This window comes from Myxocyprinus asiaticus, chromosome 15 (genome assembly GCF_019703515.2).
Source record: "Myxocyprinus asiaticus isolate MX2 ecotype Aquarium Trade chromosome 15, UBuf_Myxa_2, whole genome shotgun sequence".
Taxonomy (NCBI): domain Eukaryota; kingdom Metazoa; phylum Chordata; class Actinopteri; order Cypriniformes; family Catostomidae; genus Myxocyprinus; species Myxocyprinus asiaticus.
This window is the reverse complement of record NC_059358.1, coordinates 41546390-41566103: the sequence shown is the minus strand read 5'-3', so window position 1 is coordinate 41566103 and position 19714 is coordinate 41546390. Positions and strand designations below refer to the sequence as shown.

Genomic DNA, 19714 nt, shown 5'->3' with positions numbered 1-19714 from the left:
TTTATGACATTATTGAAATAAATCAGAAGTATTTGGAACAAATGCCTCTAGAAATGAGCTTTTTTACAACTATAAAAAAAATATTTTGGACAGACTGTCCGCATTAAATGTCTGACTATGAAGTTTGAATTCAAATCCATTTGTTCAAACAGTGCATTCAATATCCGGTATGCATGTCAAATGCTAGAGTAATGATGCAGGCATTAGCACGATGCCAAGAAATTTTCTCATACAACACCTGAAAGTAGCTGTCAGTGTGAACAGAGAAATTTTCCAAATGATCATGTCTATAGTGACATCTTGCCACAGTCCTCAACTTATGGCATTTTACACATTCAAACATATGCTGGGTCCAAAACTGCTGGCTTGTTCATCCATTAGCCATCCACAAAATAGTGAGTATAAAATTTGTTTTGTAAAATAGTGTTTTCAGAAAAAACTCCAGACAATTTTGTGCACTTTGTGTGACATTACATATGCATAGTTCAAGTTTCAAATTTTATTGGTCACATACATAACCATACACAGTTCAACATGTAGTGAAATTCTTGGTACGACTTTTCTCCCCACAGTTTATGATAAAAAAAATAAATAAATAAATATATATATATAGATATATATATATATATATATATATATATAATAGATAGATAGATATATAGATAGATATATATAGATATAGATAGATAGATAGATAGATAGATAGATAAGGAGTAGAAATAGAAGTAAAAAACACAATTAAAAAACACAATTTACAACACAATAAAATACACAATAAAATAGGAGATATAAGAAATATATACTGTATGTACAAAGTATGTATACGAAGAAGAAATAGTGCATAATGACAGATGTAGAGGTGGTAGCAGCAACAGTTTGACTGGCAATATTTACATTGTGCAAGGTAAAGTGCAATTGTGCAGTAATGTTGACCTGCAACAGGCTAATGTTATAGAGGTGATGTTGTAGATGTATAATAATGATAATGCAGAGTGTAATATTGCTTCAAGTGTGTGGTGTTGAATAGTGAAACTAGTCCTGGTGTTGTCCTTGGTTCAGGACACGGATGGCCTGGGGAAAGAAGCTCTTTCTCATTCTCTCTGTTTTGGCCAACAGGGAGCAGAAGCATTTCCCTGACCACAACAAACAAAAAAGTCCATTATTAGGATGGCTGAGGTCTTTCATGATCTTCCTGGCTTTGGTCCAGCATCGTTTGCTGTAGATGGACTGCAGGGCAGGGAGTTTGATGTGGGTGATGCGTTCAGCTGATTGCACCACTCTTTGTAGAGCCAGTCTATCTTGTTTTGTGCAGTTTCCAAACCAGGCTGTGATGTTTCCTGTCAGGATGCTCTCAGTGGTGCAGGTGTAAAAGTTTTTTAGCACCATAGAGGGCAGTTTAAAGTCCTTTAAGCGCCTGAGGTGGTAAAGACGCTGACGGGCCTTCTTCACCAGGGTGTTAATGTGGAAGGTCCATGACAGATCGTGTGAGATGTGTATGCCAAGATATTGGAAATTGTCCACTCTCTCCACTGTGGCCCCGTTAATCATAATGGGGTGGTAGTTCCTCACCTGCTTTGTGCTGAAGTCCACTATCAGCTCCTTTGTGTTGCTGACATTCAAAATGAGGTTGTTCTCATGGCACCAGTCCTCCAGGCCTTTGATCTCCTGCAGATAGGCCCTCTCGTCGTTATCAGAGATCAGGCCCACCACAACAGTGTCATCAGCAAACTTGACAATGATGGTGGAGCTGGAAGTGTACACACAGTCATAAGTGTACAATGAGTACAGCAGGGGGCTTAGAACACAACCCTGGGGGGCTCCAGTGCTGAGGGTGAAGGGGGTGGGGGGGGTGAGACATGTCTGCCCACCCTTACTGCTTGTGGCCTGTCAGTCAGGAAATTGGAGATCCACTGACGCAGAGATGGGCTAAATCCTAGGTCCTCCAACTTGGTGGTGAGTTTAGAGGGAATTATAGTATTAAAAGCTGAACTGTAATCAACAAACAGCATTTTAACATAATGTCCCTTTGTCTTGTCCAGATAATCTCGGACTGTGTGGAGGAGATGTGTGATGGCATCGTCCGTTGAGTGATTTGGACGGTAAGCGAACTGTAAGGGATCCAGGGTGTCAGGTAGTGAGGAGGTGATGAAGTCTCTGACCAGTCTTTCAAAGCACTTCATCACAATTGAGGTCAGTGCTACAGGACGATAGTCATTAAGGCAGGAAGGCTGGGGTTTCTTCGGGACAGGAACAATGATGGACTGTTTAAAGCAGATTGGAATTACTGACTGTTCCAGGGAGAAGTTGAATATCTCTGTGAACACCGATGCTAGCTGGTCAGCGCATAGTGTTTCAAATGAGAAAAAAAAAAACCCTGTCCATTTAGAAATAAATAAATCCAATTTTTAAATTGGATTTCAAACCACAAATGGATGTTGTGTGGACCAGGCTTGTAACGATTAGATTTCATGTTTTTTGCTGTTGACTATAAAAAAAACTAAACAGATTTTAGTTGGAAACTTCTGAACAAATGTCTCTGAAGTACTTGTGTACTTATCCAACACTGAAGTGAATTTCCATCTCACCCTTTCAGCTTCATCTAGAGCCAGAATTACCAGCTTCTCTCCTCCATCATCATGCAGGAGCTGAGCATCAACACGATGATCCAAACTACCACCACTAACAAGAACCTTCTTCAGGTTCAACTGTCTGAAACACAAAACATTAACGCTGTTTACAGCTTAAATTTTTGACATTGTCAACACAGGATAAATGCAGTCCCTGTTGTTAATTCATTATATTTCAAATTCTAAAAGCTGAACAGTAAAATCTGGATGAAAACCTTGACTTGTAGATTTGCAATGCAGAGACAACATTCTAGCCAAACCCACTACAGCTCACTCATTCTGAAGGCCAGTCCCTGAACTTCACTCACTTGGAGGCCAGTTTTTTGCATTGATAATCTGTCAGCAGGTACACGTCGCCCTTTTTGGTCGCTCACACAGTGGCCCCATTGCTGGCTGCGGCCATAGCGATGGTCATATCCTTGTGGTACAGAGCAGACACCTGTCGAGGGACAGTCACGCACTTCTCTCCGTTGGACTTTAGCATGCAACCTAAATGTATAACAATGGTAAGGCCACAACTTTTCATATGGGGAGAGGCAAATGAAGCAAAGGCTGATTTGCAAACTCAAACAACACCATGAAACTGGATAGAGAGGATTTTAGTAACACCCGAGAGATTTTAGGATCAGATAAAGGATTCGATTACCCATGAAAATTCTGTCATCAATTACTCTCCCTCACGCCGTTTCAAACCCATATGACCCTTTCTTCCATGGAACATGAAGGAGAAATTTTGAAATAATTGCTTTTTTTGTACATTTACGATGAATGGGGACTGGAGTTTTCAAGATTCAAAAAAGACACAAAAGCACCGTTAAAGTGCCATAAATGTAGTCCATATAACTTGTTTGGTATATTCCAAGTCTTCTGAAGCCATACAATGGCTCTGTGTGATTAACAGACCAAAATAAGTAATTATTCACTGAAAATCTTGATGTCCGCCCTAGCTATGTATGGCTTGTTCAAAATAGACTTAGTGATGTCTGATTTGTGAATGATTTTTTCAATGAATCGTTTATCCAGTTCACAAAACCAGTCTGAATTATTAGTATCGGACTGATCCGTTCAACTCGCTGACCAGGGTCAGAAATGAACTTTTTAATATAGAGCAATATTTTCTCCCTGGATCTTATTTTTTGTGACATTTTTTACCTTTATGAGGCAATCAGTCATATTGTTTTTGATGTTCTGAACTGAACTGCGATACATTTCAATCCATATTTATAGTCCAAGGACAGGAAGCTGTCATGGCCAAACTCTCAAACATTTGGTATCTCTGAAAAACCCAGGGAGTCCTCTGATAATACCACAAGATTTACCAATGTAGCATGTATGGGCTAAGAGAAACTTAAATAATAAATGTCCTACACAAAAATGAATTGCTGGGCCTCAGGAGGATACTGACCTTTAAAGCCTAATGTAACAAAATTATTTGTATTTTATTTTTTTATGATTTATTTTTATAGTTTGTCTTATGGCACTAAAAACAGTGTAATATCAAAAAATTTCAAAAAGTTAGTATGGAACTGACCATCACAATACAGTCTGTATCTCACACAAAGCTATCGTATGGAATATAAATCATATGGACTACTGTTGCTTGAAAGCCTCTGTCTGTCAGGATCCTGCCATCTTTGGACTGGTTTGTTGTAGTTTTTGTTGCAGGATTCTGACAGTCTCTTTTGTTTATTGTTTGTTCCTTGTGTTTTGTTTCTATACTTTGTGTTTTAGTTCATGGCCATGTGCATTGTCATGTTATGTCTTGTGATTGTTTTGTCTTTGACATTTTCTGCACATGGCCTTGTGTGTGTTATCCATGTGCGTTCTTCTCCGCCTCCTTGTTCCCTCACCCCTCCTCCTCATTTAGTCCTCGTTAGGCTTATTAGTCTCATCTGTTCCTCATGTGGTTTTTCCCTTTATATTGTGCTACCCTCCCTCATGTGGTTGACAGTTCATCATTGTTCATGGTTCTAGTTAGTTGGTTTATTCTAGTCTGTTGCCCTGTATAGTCACGTCTGTTATTCTGCTGATTTAAGTCTGTTACTCTGTTTATTTTGTTCTATGTCAGTTATCTCCCTCGTGAGAGTGTTTTGTTTTAGTTCTCATTCAAAGTTGTTCATGCTCTCATATATCTGTTTTCTCCCTCGTGAGTGTTTTCTGTTTGCGTTTTTGGTTATTTTCATTAAAGCTCATTAAATGGCCTTCCTGCATCTGGGTCCTCCTACAAACTCCTGACAGTATGAACTGACCATTTTAGGACCCAGCAGAGGCAATTATAGGCATTTTTCTTTTTCCTCCTCCCTCTCACCAAGACACCTGCAGCCAGCGGTCTGTCCAGATCGCCCAACTCCACTCACTCCGGGAAGGAGAGGGCAATGTCAGAGACTTCGTCTGCAAGTTCTTGTTTATGGTGGACGAGTTGGTTTACACAGAAGCCGAACTTAAGGACCTGTTCAACAAATGCTCTTGGTGCATGGGAGATGGAAGTGCTGAGGATCCTCTCCTTCTGGGAATTTGTGGGATACATCCATCATCGGAAGGAGTGGATAACACCTCAATACAGGCAACTCTCCCACACTGGGCATCCCACCGTCCCATCCTTAGACTGCTAAGTCCCCAGCCATCCCCTGACCCATATGCGGAGGAGGAGGAGGAAGAACGGCTCTGCCTCTGTCTGCCCAGCAGCTCTCCAGGTAACGTCCGCCAAGCCCGCTGCTGACCGCCAGGAGGCAGATGACCCCGCTGCTGACTGCCAGGAGGCAGAGGAGCCCGCTGCTGACTGCCAGGAGGCAGAGGAGCCCGCTGCTGACCGAATTGTAACAGCAAAAGTTTTGGTTACAGTAATGCACTGCAATGGAAGTAAAAGGGGTCCACACAATAAATACTGAAATGCACACTGTTATAGCCACAAAAGAGACATTGTCTTTAAGTTATATTCAATTAGGGGTGGGCGATATGACCAAAATGTACTGCATGAATAATTTTATAACATGGTAACAGTATCATAAAATAGTTTTATTATAATTATTATGGAAAAATAAAAATACATGTTTTTATAAAATAACCATGTTGTAGGGGTGGATATAAGAAAAATTGTTTATAGCAATATTCTTGAAATATTTGGTCGATAAATATATATATATATATATATATATATATATATATATATATATATATATATATATATATATATATATATATATATATAAATATACACCGATCAGCCACAACATTACAACATTAAAACCACTTGGCTAAGATTAGAGTGGCTAAAAAAAGTTATTCTGAAAAGCTGAAAAAACAGTTTTCTGCTAATGACCATGCATCAGTATGGAGAGGCATGAAAGACTATACCAACTAAAAGACACCATCCACCAACACTGTAGGGAATACAGTGCTAATGACCTGAATGTGTTTTACTGTAGATTTGAAAAGCCCAGTCATGCAACCCACACCCGCTCTGACCTTCATAGCACACAAACATTTACACCTCATGCCACCACCCTCCTCCCCTCTCCTGCTACTCAACATGCACTTAAGATCTGTGAAGAGGATGTGTGCCGTGTCTTCCGGAAACAGAAGACAAGAAAAGCACAGGGCCCAGATGGTGTTTCACCCACTTATGAAGTTCCCTGCTGCTTCAAACACTGTACAATCATCCATGTCCTAAAGAAACCCAAGATCAAATGACTTAATGACTACAGACCCGTCGCTCTGATGTCTGTGGTCATGAAGTCATTTGAGAAACTGGTGTTGACCCACCTGAAGGACAATCACTGGACCCTTTCTGATTGATCCCCTTCAATTTGCTTATACAGCAAACAGGTCTGTGGATGATGCAGTCAATATGGGACTGCATTACATAATTCAACATCTAGACAGACCAGGGACTTATGCAAGGATACTATTTGTTGACTTCAGTTTGGCTTTTAACACCATCGACCCTGCTTCATATGGACTAAATTAACCCAGCTCTCTGTTCCTGGCTCTATCTGTCAGTGGATCACCAGCTTTCTGACAGACAGGCAAATTCACCTCCAGCACATGTACAATCAGCACTGGTACCCCCTAGGGATGTGTGCTCTCCCCACTACTCTTCTCCCTCTACACAAATGACTGCACCGCCAAGGACCCCTCTGTCAAGCTTTTGAAGTTCGCAGATGACATTACAGTCATTGGCCACATCCAAAATGACGATGAGTCTGTATACAGAAGGGAGGTTGAACAGCTGGTCGTCTGGTGCAGTCAAAACAACCTGGAGCTGAACATGCTCAAAACAGTGGAGATGATAGTGGACTTTAGGAGGAACACCCCAACATTAACCCTGCTCACCATTCTGAACAGCACTGTGGCAGCATTAGAGTCATTCAGGATCCTGGGCTCTACCATCTCACAGGACATGAAGTGGGAGACCCACATAGACTAAATTTTGAAAAAGGCCCAGCAGAGGTTGTACTTCCTTCGCCAGTTGAAGACGTTCAACCTGCCACAGGCGCTGCTGATACAGTTCTACTCAGCAGTCATTGAGTCTGTCCTCTGCACTTCAATAACTGTCTGGTTTGGTTCAGCTACCAAGTCAGACATCAGGAGACTTCAAAGGATAGTTCAGACTGCTGAGAGGATTATTGGCACTCCCCAACCCACCATGCTAGGACTGTACACATCCAGAGTGATGAAAAGGGCTGGTAAAATCACTCTTGACCCTATTCACCCAGCACACTTCCTCTTCGAACTGTTGCCCTCTGGCCGGCGCTACAGAGCACTGAGCATCAGAACAGCCAGGCACAGGAACAGTTTTTTCCCTCAAGTCATCCACCTCATGAAATGTTAAACCTGCCCCAAATACTTTCCTTTGGTCAATACAACCATGTGCGATATTCAATCCATCCATTCCTACTTATATCCATATCTCATTTATATTCTTTCACATATCCTACCTCTTCTTCAATACATTACATCACCTGCACATAACAGTATATAAAATATTCTAACAACATTATTGCGCTATTGTATATTTCTGTTTTTTATCTGTTATATATATATTTTTTTTTTTTTATGTCACTATATATGTTGCATTCTCTTGCACCGGAAGCTTCCGTCACCATGACAAATTCCTTGTGTGTGTAAGCATAATTGGCAATAAAGCTCATTCTGATTCTGATTCTAATATTGTGTAGGTCCTCCTCGTGCCGCCAAAACAGCGCCAACCCGCATCTCAGAACAGCATTCTGAGATGCTATTCTTCTCACCACAATTGTACAGAGGGGTTATCTGAGTTACCGTAGCCTTTCTGTCATCTCAAACCAGTCTGGCCATTCTCTGTTGACCTCTCTCAATAACAAGGCATTTCCGTCCACAGAACTGCCACTCACTGGATGTTTTTTGTTTTTGGCACCATTCAGAGTAAATTCTAGAGACTGTTGTGCGTGAAAATCGCAGGAGATCAGCAGTTACAATAATACTCAAACCAGCCCGTCTGGCACCAACAATACATGCGATTATCTAATCAGCCAATCGTGTGGCAGCAGTGCAGTGCATAAAATCATGCAGATACGGCTTCAGTTAATGTTCACATCAACCATCAGAATGGAGAAAAAATCTCAGTGATTTGGACCGTGCAGTTCTGTAGGTGGAAACGCCTTGTTGATGAGAGAGGTCAACAGAGAATGGCCAGACTGGTTTGAGCTGACAGAAAGGCTACGGTAACTCAGATAACCCCTCTGTACAATTGTAGTGAGCAGAATAGCATCTCAGAATGCACAACATGCCGAACCTTGAGGCGGATGGGATATAACAGCAGAAGACCATGTCCGGTTCCACTTCTGTCAGCCAAGATCAGAAAGCTGAGGCTGAGGATTTTGCGTTTTGCATTCCAAAATGTGTCAAAGCGCAATTAATAACACAATGCATGTACACGTTGCATTCTCTACGTTGCCACAAGGGGCACTATAATGAACATTAGTCTGAAATATATGATTCTATGGTGAGTTTTCTCTTTCACGTCAACAACTGTACCGGAGCAACAGTTCGCAGAGAATATTGCTGAACAAGCATGTTAAAGTGACAATATTTGCAGCAACTTAGAAACTATGTAGTGTTTATGGAATTTGTTACACGCTGTGCGCAGTTTGCACAACTCTGACCTGTTTGAGTACTTGGCTGGATGCAGGTGGAGGTGCCAGACCCAGCTGATGGTGGGTGTTGAGCCCAAATGTGTAGACATACCCCTCCTCTGTCAAAACTACAGTGTGATCTCAGGCCGCTGCAATCTGTGAGCAGTGATGGGACAAAAGCCCCTCCACCATCCGGGGTACCTATAAACACAGACACCAAAGTTTTTCAAAGACAGCAGATGCAGAAATACACGAGTCACCCCACCAGAAAGACAAAACCAAAGTCTCACCAGATATGTCTGCTCATCACCATGTCTGAGTCATCCCCCCTGTCCATGTCCACAAGTGTACACCTGACCCTTCTGGGACAGGAAGACAAAGTGAAACTTGCACAATAGCACCTGAAAGAACACAACAGCATTGCCATCATCATTCAAGATAACTTTCACACAGGACCCATTTCTCAGGTGATCCGATGACAAGTGGACAGCGCTATATTCAGGTGGTAACATTTTGTGATCCCATCACTCTAATCACATTTGGAGAAAGCCGAAAGTGTATCTGACATCGCATTTGTAGTGTGAACCCTAATTCTTCCCCAACAACATAAAAGCCTATTCACCAATCAATCAACCATTAAGCTAAAACAAGTCATTCTTATGTGTGTAGCGGTTTTCACAAAATGCAGTTTCAAAGCAGCTTAACAGCAAATCATGCTGTAAAACTCACGCTGAAATAATGCTGTGATCACAAAGTAATCGCATGGTTTCAAAAGACTTGGAATATAGTTCACAAATTATATAGGCTACTTTAACTGTGGTTTTATGGGGTTGCTTTCTGCACTTTTAGATGCTCGACATCCCAGAGTCACTATTCACCAGTGTTGGGGAAGTTACTCAAAAAAGTAACCCACAAATGACTAATTACTTCTATGAAACTGTAATCCGATTAATTTAGTGATTACTTTATCAAAAAGTAATCACATTACTAATTAATTTACTTTTAAAAAGAACTTTTCAAAGAAATGTTTTGGTTTTTCCTTTTAACATATTTAAAATTGTCTATATTTGCACATTGTTCTTTGTTTGCACAACCTTCAGCTGTCACAGAAACGCAAACAGACATATATATGAACATTTGAATTCATATTTGAAATGTATTAAACATTAATAATCAGGTAATAACAATAACAAACAATTCTGAAATGTGCATCCCACGTAATGTCTTTAAAGGTTATCAATTTGACTGAGTCAGTAACTGTAATCTGATTACAAGAATTTAAAATGTAATGTGTTCATTAAATTATAGCAGGGGTTTTCAGTATTAAACAGCTGGACCATGGTTTATTAAGCCAATTATTTTCATTTATCTTGACAATAATTTTGTATTGTATTTATTAATTTATCTTTAGATTTTACTTGGTGAATTTATCATAATTCACCACACCTGCCCTGACATGCCCTGGGGAGGCATGCCTCCCAGTTTGAAAACCGTGGGATTATAGTAATACTTTGCAATCAGAATACACCCAACACTGCTATTCACATTCATTATATGGCCAAAAGGTGTGTGAAGATTTTTCAAAAAAATTTATTTTGCATTCCATGGAAAAAACAAAAAACAGCATACAGATTTGGAGTGAAATGACATTTTTTATTTTTGGGAGAACTATTCCATTAATACAGTTTACTTAATCAAAATGAACAAAAGCAACACAATTCTGAAATGTTTTGTCACAACTTGAGTTCATTGCGTTCTATCCAATTAAATTTGTAAAATTGAAGTTTACTTAATCCATTTGAGTTGAGACTACATGAATACTTGTAGCATTGATAAAACTGGGCAGGGGACTTCCATTTCCCAGCATTGCTTTGCATTGGACTGGATGGGGTGAACAAATGTTGAAATTCAGTGTTATTTTATGCATTTTTAAGCAAGATGAGAATAGGAGGAGATCTGATAATGTTCTGTTATATTGGTAATTAAAAAGAGTGTCTGTTAGGCTGGAATTTTGGGGGTTACCATTGTGGTGAAGATTGGCACTTCGGTTGAGGATGGACTTTCACATTTAAATTATGTTTGATTCGAGTGCTGCTTAGCTCCACAAGCAGCTGCAATCAAACTGATGGTGCAACAGTTTCACTGTCCTTATCCTTGCTCACCTGGCATATACTAATGATTAATAAAAGAAATTAAGTTGGACCAATGTGAGAAAATTGATTACATTTAACATTATTCAATTTGAGTTAAAACTAATAAAATACATTGATTTGACCAAATTTAACAAAATTATGTTGGCTCAAATCTGAATTTAAACTTAATTTGACTTCATCTGAATGAACAAAATAACACTGCTTGTAAAAACTCTCTCAAATTTAATTAAGGGCAATGACTTTTCATTGTTTGATTTGATATTTTGTTATCTAATGCAATGATATTCAAACATGAAGTGTGGTTTAAGTGTCAGAATAATTTTAAAGCCACTATAAGTTGTCAAACCATCAACAAATCCACATTGACTGCTTAAGCACTGAGATCTGGACATGAAACTGCAGGACAGAATGAACCAGCTGTGTTCCGTTCATCATGTGGACTTGACTTTTAGCCATGACAGCACTGCCCTTTCTCCACAGAGCATGCCAGCACTAGATTGGCTCAGAGTTGAGTAGAGCGGAGGAAGGGTGCCGAGGTCAAAATCATCACTAATTTAACACATTCCTCAAGTCCTAAACAGCCACAAGCGATGTCCTGTAAAGCATCCCAGCCATGCGCCAGACACATGACTGGCACACGCACTCACTTGCTGCTGTATGCATGCATATGCAGCGCTCATTTAATCCGCACCTGATTTCCCTGAATGAATATTTTAATAATTTTGTATTAATAAATGAATAATTAATAAATATTTAACTGAAAGCATCTGCAGAACAGTGTGGCAGGTCACAATGTGCTCTCTTTCCATGTAAGAGGGCATCAGTGGGCCATTGATGCCCCCCCCCCAATCACAATGAACACTGTAAGATTAAAGGACTGTCCTGCACTTTAGAAATTAATTATCCAACTGTAAAGTCAGGATTAATATAGTTTTGAATGTTAAATTTAGTGCTTATTTCTATTTTATTTTATTTTCATTTATTTTATTTTTTTATTTTGTCTCTATTAAAGTTAGTTTTAGATTTTTAGTTTTAGTATTTACGGCTGCTAACATTTGCACTGCATTTGCACTTTCTTGTATTTTTGTCATGTTTTCCCGTAAAAATATCTAAATATTCTTAAAACAAGATCAATTTACTTGAGAAGTCTTTTTTCAGAGAAATCTAACAAAATTATTTAGTAATAAAATATTAAATAAAATTACTTATAACAAGAAAAAACCCATTTGCTAATAAAGTTAAAAACAAAAACAGTTTATTGCGTTATTGTGTTATATACTGTATACAATGTGCTGATACAATTTAAAACAAGTTTAATGGTGTTCAATTTCTCAGGACTGTCTAGTGTTATCACTATGTAGTGGCATTTTCATGTTTATTGAAGGGAAGGTTTTAAAATGTATAATATATTAAGTTAAAAAAGCAAAAACTAAATTTAACTCTTGATTATTTAATTTTATTTTAGTTTGTTTGTTTGTTTGTTTGTGATTTAATGCCATGCCAGTTTCATGATTAAGAAACAAGTATAAGTGTAATTTAGTAAAAAAAAAAAAAAAAAAAGTGATATAGTAAAAAAAAAAAAGAAAATTTTAATATATCTTTAAAACCATTTCATTTTGGCAGTTTTAAAAGCAGATAAATGTATTTTTGTTTATTAACGTTTTATCCAATTATGTTATTTTTATTTCCATTTTTTATTAACGATATCATCACACCAAATGAACATAAACATAATATGCACTGAAATGTTTTTTTCTGGGTGAGATGCTTTTTTATTTTTTTTTTAGCTTTGCTATCATCCTAAATTTGTCAGAGTTATGTACTACTTTCATTTTGATCGTCCGCCTCAACCTCTTAGGTTAGAGATGGCTACTCCTTTCAAAAAATCCAAAATCCCAAGTGAAAGGCTGACAATGACACACTACTTGATCACATTTCCCATCCACATATGAACGCATGCTCATTATCCGTCCAAAATGCAAATGAGCCACAGAGAGAATGGAAACTTGTACAGCGTTAAAAGCATGATGTTGGCTTGAGTTGGGCTTTCAGGTTGAGGTCTGCCAAAGCCCTTAATGTCACCTTACTGTATTTGTCAACTGGATTTGACAACAGGGATATTGTAGGATTAAAGGAACAGTTCACCCAAAAATGAAAATTCTCTCATCATTTATTCACCCTCATGCCATCCCAAATGTGTATGACTTTCTTTCTTAAGCAGAACACAAATTAAGATTTTTAGAAAAATGTTGAAGCTCTGTAGGTCCTTATAACGTAAGTAAACTGGTGCCATCAGGCTGTTGGCTTTTTGACGGTCCAAAGGTCACATTTAGGCAGCATACAAGTAATCCACACAACTCCAGTCGGTCAATTAATGTCTTCTGAAGCAAATCAATAGGTTGGTGTAAGAAACAAATCAATAATTAAAAAGTTTTTAACTTTAAATCGTTGCTTCCGCTCAGCGCTTTATTGATGTTTGAAATGACCTAACTCTCGCGTCACATTCGTTCCTCTGTTGTATACAAGGTGCGCGCTTCCGACTTCTCGCGTGAACGCGCCATAGCGCTTGCGTCACTGATGCTTGACTGCTGGCAGGAAGCAATTTTTAAAGTTATAAAGTTTTAATCATCTAATTGTTTCTTATACCAACCTATACATTTTCTTCAGAAGACATTCATTGATCAATTAATGGAGTCGTGTGGATTACATTTATGCTGCCTAAATATGACTTTTGGACCATCAAATAGCCAACAGCCTGATGGCACCCGTTTAATTTCATTATAAGGATCTACAGAGCTTCAACATTTTTCTAAAAATCTTAATTTGTGCTCTGCCGAACAAAGACAGTCATACACATCTGGGATGGCATTAGGGTAAGTGAATAATTAGAGAATTTTCATTTTTGGGTGAACTAATCCTTTAACAGTGAAGCGGAGCGAGTTGTGAGAGCATCAAGAAGTTGAGAAATGCACAGCTTTATGCAAGAGTAGGAGAAATATTATGGGTTGGCAACAAATCACCCATCATCACTGCTCAGTCAGAATTACCTTTGCATGGTGAAATTCAGATTTCAGATGCAGTTTGCACACTTTTGCTGTGGCTAGATTTTGGCTAGGTTAACAAAAGTGTATTAAATTCACACCTAATGTCTTCTTTAGTTTTTCACAGATAAAGTTCACATTTCATCTAATCTGTAATCATGCATTTCTAGTGGGCAATAAAAATACAGTATTTAGACACGTCATGAAACTAAAGTCACACTTGAAAATGCATGAATTTCAAAGCATTAGATAACAAAATTTAAATCAAGAGTCCTCTGTAAAAAATAAATAAATAAATAAATAGACTAGAGCTAATCTAAGAATTCATTTCTCTAGGCCATTTTTTGCAAATACCAGTACTTTTTTTTTTTTACTAACTACTACCAAGGTAATCTTTAGTGGATGTATGAAGTTAGTTACCCTCAGTTCACACAAGTGTCCTAGCACAGGGGTTTTCACAATTTTGATGTCAAGGACCGTAGCTATAATGGTAGATATACAGTATATTTTCCTGAATGCAGATCCATATACAGTTGTGCTCAAACGTTTGCATACCGTTGGAGAATTGGTAATATATGTACCATTTTTAAAGAAAAAATGAGTGAGCAGGCAAAACACATTTCTTTTATTTCTTATGGGATTCATATTCAACTGTAGGTTATAACAGAATGGCACAATCATAAAACAAAACATGGAAACAATGAAAAAAATGAAATGATCCCTGTTCAAAAGTCTGCATACCCTTAGTTCTTAATACTGTGTATTGCCCCCTTTAGCATCAATGACAGTGTGCCGTCTTTTGTAATTGTTGTCTATGAGGCCCCAAATTCTTGCAGGTGGTATAGCTGCCCATTCGGCTTAGCAAAATGCCTCCAGGTCATGCAAAGTCTTTGGTTGTCTTGCATGAACCACATGTTTGAGATCTCCCCAGAGTGGCTCGATGATATTAAGGTCAGGAGACTGTGATGGCCACTCCAGAACCTTCACCTTTTTCTGCTGTAACCACTGGAGGGTCAACTTGGCCTTGTGCTTAGGGTCATTGTCGTGCTGGAAAGTCCAAGAGCATCCCATGCGCAGCTCTCATACAGAAGAATGCAAATTGTCTGCCAGTATTTTCTGATAACATGCTGCATTCATCTTGCCATCAATTTTCATAAGATTCCCCGTGCCTTTAGAGCTCACACACCCCCAAATCATCAGTGAGCCACCACCATGCTTCACAGTGGGGATGGTATTCTTTTTACTATACTGTAGGCCTTGTTGATCCCTCTCCAAACATAGCACTTATGGTTGTGACCATAAAGCTCCATTTTGGTCTCGTCACTCCAAAGGCATGTCAAGGTGTTGTCGGGCATATGGTAACCAGGCTTTTTTGTGGCATTGGTGCAGTAAAGGCTTCTTTCTGGCAACTCGACCATGCAGCTCATTTTTGTTCAAGTATCGTCGTATTGTGCTCCTTGATACAACCACACTGTCTTTTTCCAGAGTAGCCTGTTTTTCTCCTGAGGTTACCTGTGGGTTTTTCTTTGTATCCCGAACAATTCTTCTGGCAGATGGGGCTGAAATCTTTCTTGGTCTACCTGACCTTGGCTTGGTATCAAGAGATTCAAGGCTATTTGGGTGATTTCTGTTATCATTATGATTTAAAAAGGAGCCAAACAACTATGTGATAATAAATGGCTTCATATGATCACTATCCTTAAATAAAAGACAGTGTTTTTGCATGATCAGTCATATTTTCAAAATCAATGCCAAAGTTTCACAATTTCTGCCAGGGTATGCAAACTTTTGAGCACAACTGTACAATGGGTGAGGAAAAATAATAAGTGTGATATTATAAAGAAAACATGTTGTGTGCTAAATTAAATAGTTGGTTTTTATATGGTCATTGTACTAAAGCCAAAATCAATTATTAAATTATCATATGAAAATTAAACTTGACAGCATATCTTTTCTTTTGCCCAATGCAAAAGTACTGTAACATGTATATTAATTTAATTGCATTTTATTTGTAGTAATTTATTTGTAATATCAAATTTGTTTAATGTCTCCTTTTAACACTTTATTTTTCTCTGAAATTATCCATGGACCCCCTAGCACCTTTTTGCGGCCCCTGGGCGTCTTCGGACCCCACTTTGAAACCCTGTTCTTGCAGAGTAACCTCATGTGGAGTTCATCACATTGACTATGGACATGTTCCACTAATGTTTGACAACCAGAAAGTGTCAAACTATTTAGATTTTAAAACAATAGACATACTGTATTGTTGTGTCTTTGTGTTAGCTATCTTTAAAATCAAATGCCACTTGCTTTGATTTTTTGTTATTTAATGCAAAGACATTCATACATTTTCAAGTGTAGCTTAAGTGTACAAGATGTGCTCTGGCATTTTGAGAAGTATTGAGCAGGATTTTTCAGCACCAGTGGACACGGAGTAAGGGCCCATGAACATATAGCTGTGAGTTCCCAACACAGGTAGCTTCTCCCTATCAGCAGGAACATAGTTTTCATCCCTGATAGCATTTTCGAGAAGAATTTACAGGGAACCAACGAGGCTGACAATTCTCCACAGATGATTTGTGAGGATCCTTGGAGATCTTTGTTTTGAAGGAGGTCACCTGTGAGGAACCTGTTATCAAGGCAACACTAGCAGGTCCCCTGTTTTTACCATCCTCTCTTGTTGTCACACATAACCCTGGAGAGTTTTAAGCCATGCTTGCTTGTATAAACCCTGGGGAGCTGCATTATACAGGAGGATTTCATAACACTATGTGCCAGATCAGCAAGAATGAATCCTGCCTGAATCTGATTGTAACAGAAGAAAATAGAGCAATGTGAAGTTTGAGAGTGAACATTTACCTGCTTTGCATAAACTCCAGACCTTGAAAACAGGTCCACAATCTCAGGATGGTGTCTGCTCTCCTGGTTTCTGTGTCCCAGACTAAAATTTGTGCTGCTTCCCCAGGTGTAAACTTCAGTGGGATCTACAAGGAGATCAGATTTTTCACAAACTTCAAGCATGGCAAGGCAATGATTGTTACTGATAAGAGGTCATTTTAAAAAAAACTCTGCATCGTTTAAGCCTCCATAATGTCAAATGGTGCCTGAAAAGAAAGAATTGTTTTCAATATTAACAATAACTTCATTAAACAACAATCACACCAAATGAGAATTAAACTACAACTGCAGAATCGATTAAATTATGAAAGTGTTTCTGTCATGCTTTATATGTCACTGGACACCAATTTAAACCTATGCTCCATGATTTTCATTTTAAAATAACCAAAAAACAACGCAATTTGTTTTGATCTAAATGTGAACTAGTTAATTGTTTGTCTATTTTAGAAAAGACTTAACCGAAATCTTATTATAAACTCTGCACTTTTTAGGAGAGCAGTGGTTTGACATCTTCTAAATAATCCCATCTGCCAAACTGTTGTTTCTACAGTTATGTGAACTTTTAGCCCTTGAATAAACATATAGTGGCAAAATTGTTAGTCATAGTGGAAATTACACCACAACTGAGGTACAGTTGTAATTTGTGTAAAAATGTATGAATTATTGTCATACGATAAATAATGAAATGATTAGGGTTGTTTTGCTTTTTCTTTAATTATCATTTGATTTAATAAAGTAATTATATTTTCATGATCATGATTCCCACGATCTTTCCATAATTTGTGATAACTGGATATAGATTCAAAGATCATTTCAATTCAAACCGATTTGCTAATGAATCATTTTAAGACCAATCTGTGAACAGTTTCGACCAATTAATAGAGAGAAAAAAACATCGAACATCACTATGGCGTGCAAGGATATTTTACTCTATACAAGAACAATATCAATCTCATTAAATATTTTAGATTAAAACTATAAAAATATTTTCACTATAGAAACTATAAAATTTCCAAGACTTTTGTATTTACACTTTCCAGGCCTGGAAAACACCATTTAAAAACTTCCTGATATTTCCAGGTTTTCCATGATCGTGTGTGTGTGTGTGTGTGTGTGTGTGTGTGGTATAGTACACACTGTAAGAAACTTACTGTGAAATTCACAGTAATTAACTGGCAGCAATTGACAAGTAACTTACTGTAGAAAAAAAAAAAAAAATCACAGTAATTGACTGGCAACAATTGACAAGTAAATTACCGTAGAAGAAATAACCATATTTTTACTGTGTTTTTATTTACAATAGCAACCATGTAACTGTAAAATAAAACACAGTAATCTCCAAGTACTGCTATTTTGTTTACGGTAATAGTGTTTTACCTGTAAAATAAAACAGTAATTTCCAAGTACTGCTATTTTGTTTACGATAACAGTGTTTTACCTGTAAAATAAAACTGTAATTTCCAAGTACTGCAATTTTGTTTACGGTAATAGTGTTTTAACTGTAAAATAAAGCAAAGTACTTTCCAAGTAGTGTATTTTTGGTTACAGTAGTAGTGTTTTAACTTTAAAATAAAATATAGTAATTTCCAATTTTTGACTGTAAAATAGAAACTTCAATACTGTATTTTTAAGTTTCTGTATCAGTAATGTAACTTAAATAAAACAAATTTACAGATTACCAGTATTCTGCTGTTAAAATAAAATTGTACTGCATTTTAAAATTCTTGACACATTTTTTTAAGCTTCAACAATAACTGCAGAAAGACAGCAAACAATTCTTTTAACTATTTATTCTTAATTGTTGAGAAGTAACAAGCATAAACATTTTTCTTGAGCTTAATGGGTGAGCATATCATGGCCACCACACACATACACTATGAAGTTTGTCTTTCATAGCTTGTACAATTATCTTCCATGTCTTCTAAATTGTGCATAACTGACAAGCAGCTGCACTCTCTACACATTTAAAATATTAGTAACCCTACAACAATGGATTATAATATCCAAAAACATGAGGATTCAGGTAGCAAACATAAAAAGCAGGATTGAAGTCGACAGCTTAAAAAGTAACTCCAGCAGTGTCTCATTAAATTTTACAGTTTTTTATGTGTTTACACAGGAAAATGACCCAAATAAATATCAGACAAAATTAAGTATTACATCTTTAGGAAAACCTCAGTGCTAACTGCAAACACTGTGTACTATAAAGATTAGTGTATATAGTGCATACTTGGTATACTTTATGGAATTTGGCCCAAGCATCTGCATCCTTAACAGTTCTATTTAAAATGTATTTAACCTTAATAGTGTTTTCCCCTTACAGACAAATCCACATGCACAGAGAGCCCACCCTATTCCACAGCTGAACAAAAGGTCTATGGCTCCTTGCCTTTTAAGATCTTAGTGATTCCATCACTATTCAGCCAATCAGTTCCACAGTGCTGTTCCACAGCAAAATGAATAGCAGATCCCTGAAAAACAAACAATCATAGTAAATAAGAAATGAAGTTAAGTGTATGAAGGACAGGGATTTGGGGATATTTTTTTGACCGGAGATAGATCAGTATTTGTAGTGGTGTATAGGCGATCCGGCATTGTGTAGGCAATCTTATACACTAAAGGCATTTCATTACTTATTTAAAAAAAAAAAATTAAAAAATAATGCATGGTAAACGTTTTCAATACAGTTTAAATGTGACCTTCATATAGCAAAAAGACAAAAATAAAAAAAACAAATAGTTTTAATAAAAATCAACCCCTAGGACAAAACGGTTGAACAAACAACCAAATACGGTTTCAGCTTTTGGTCTAACAGCATCAGTTTCATGATATTACTGGTAACCTAATGCTTAAATATGGGGCATAATTCAAGATTTTAAACA

The 19714-nt window shown here is 37.6% G+C and overlaps 1 pseudogene; it reads right to left on the bottom strand.

The window, feature by feature from the left end:
• LOC127452702 (inhibitor of Bruton tyrosine kinase-like) overlaps nt 1–19537 on the bottom strand; it is a 42336-nt pseudogene extending 22799 nt beyond the window's left edge.
• Nucleotides 19538–19714: the final 177 nt, after the last annotated feature.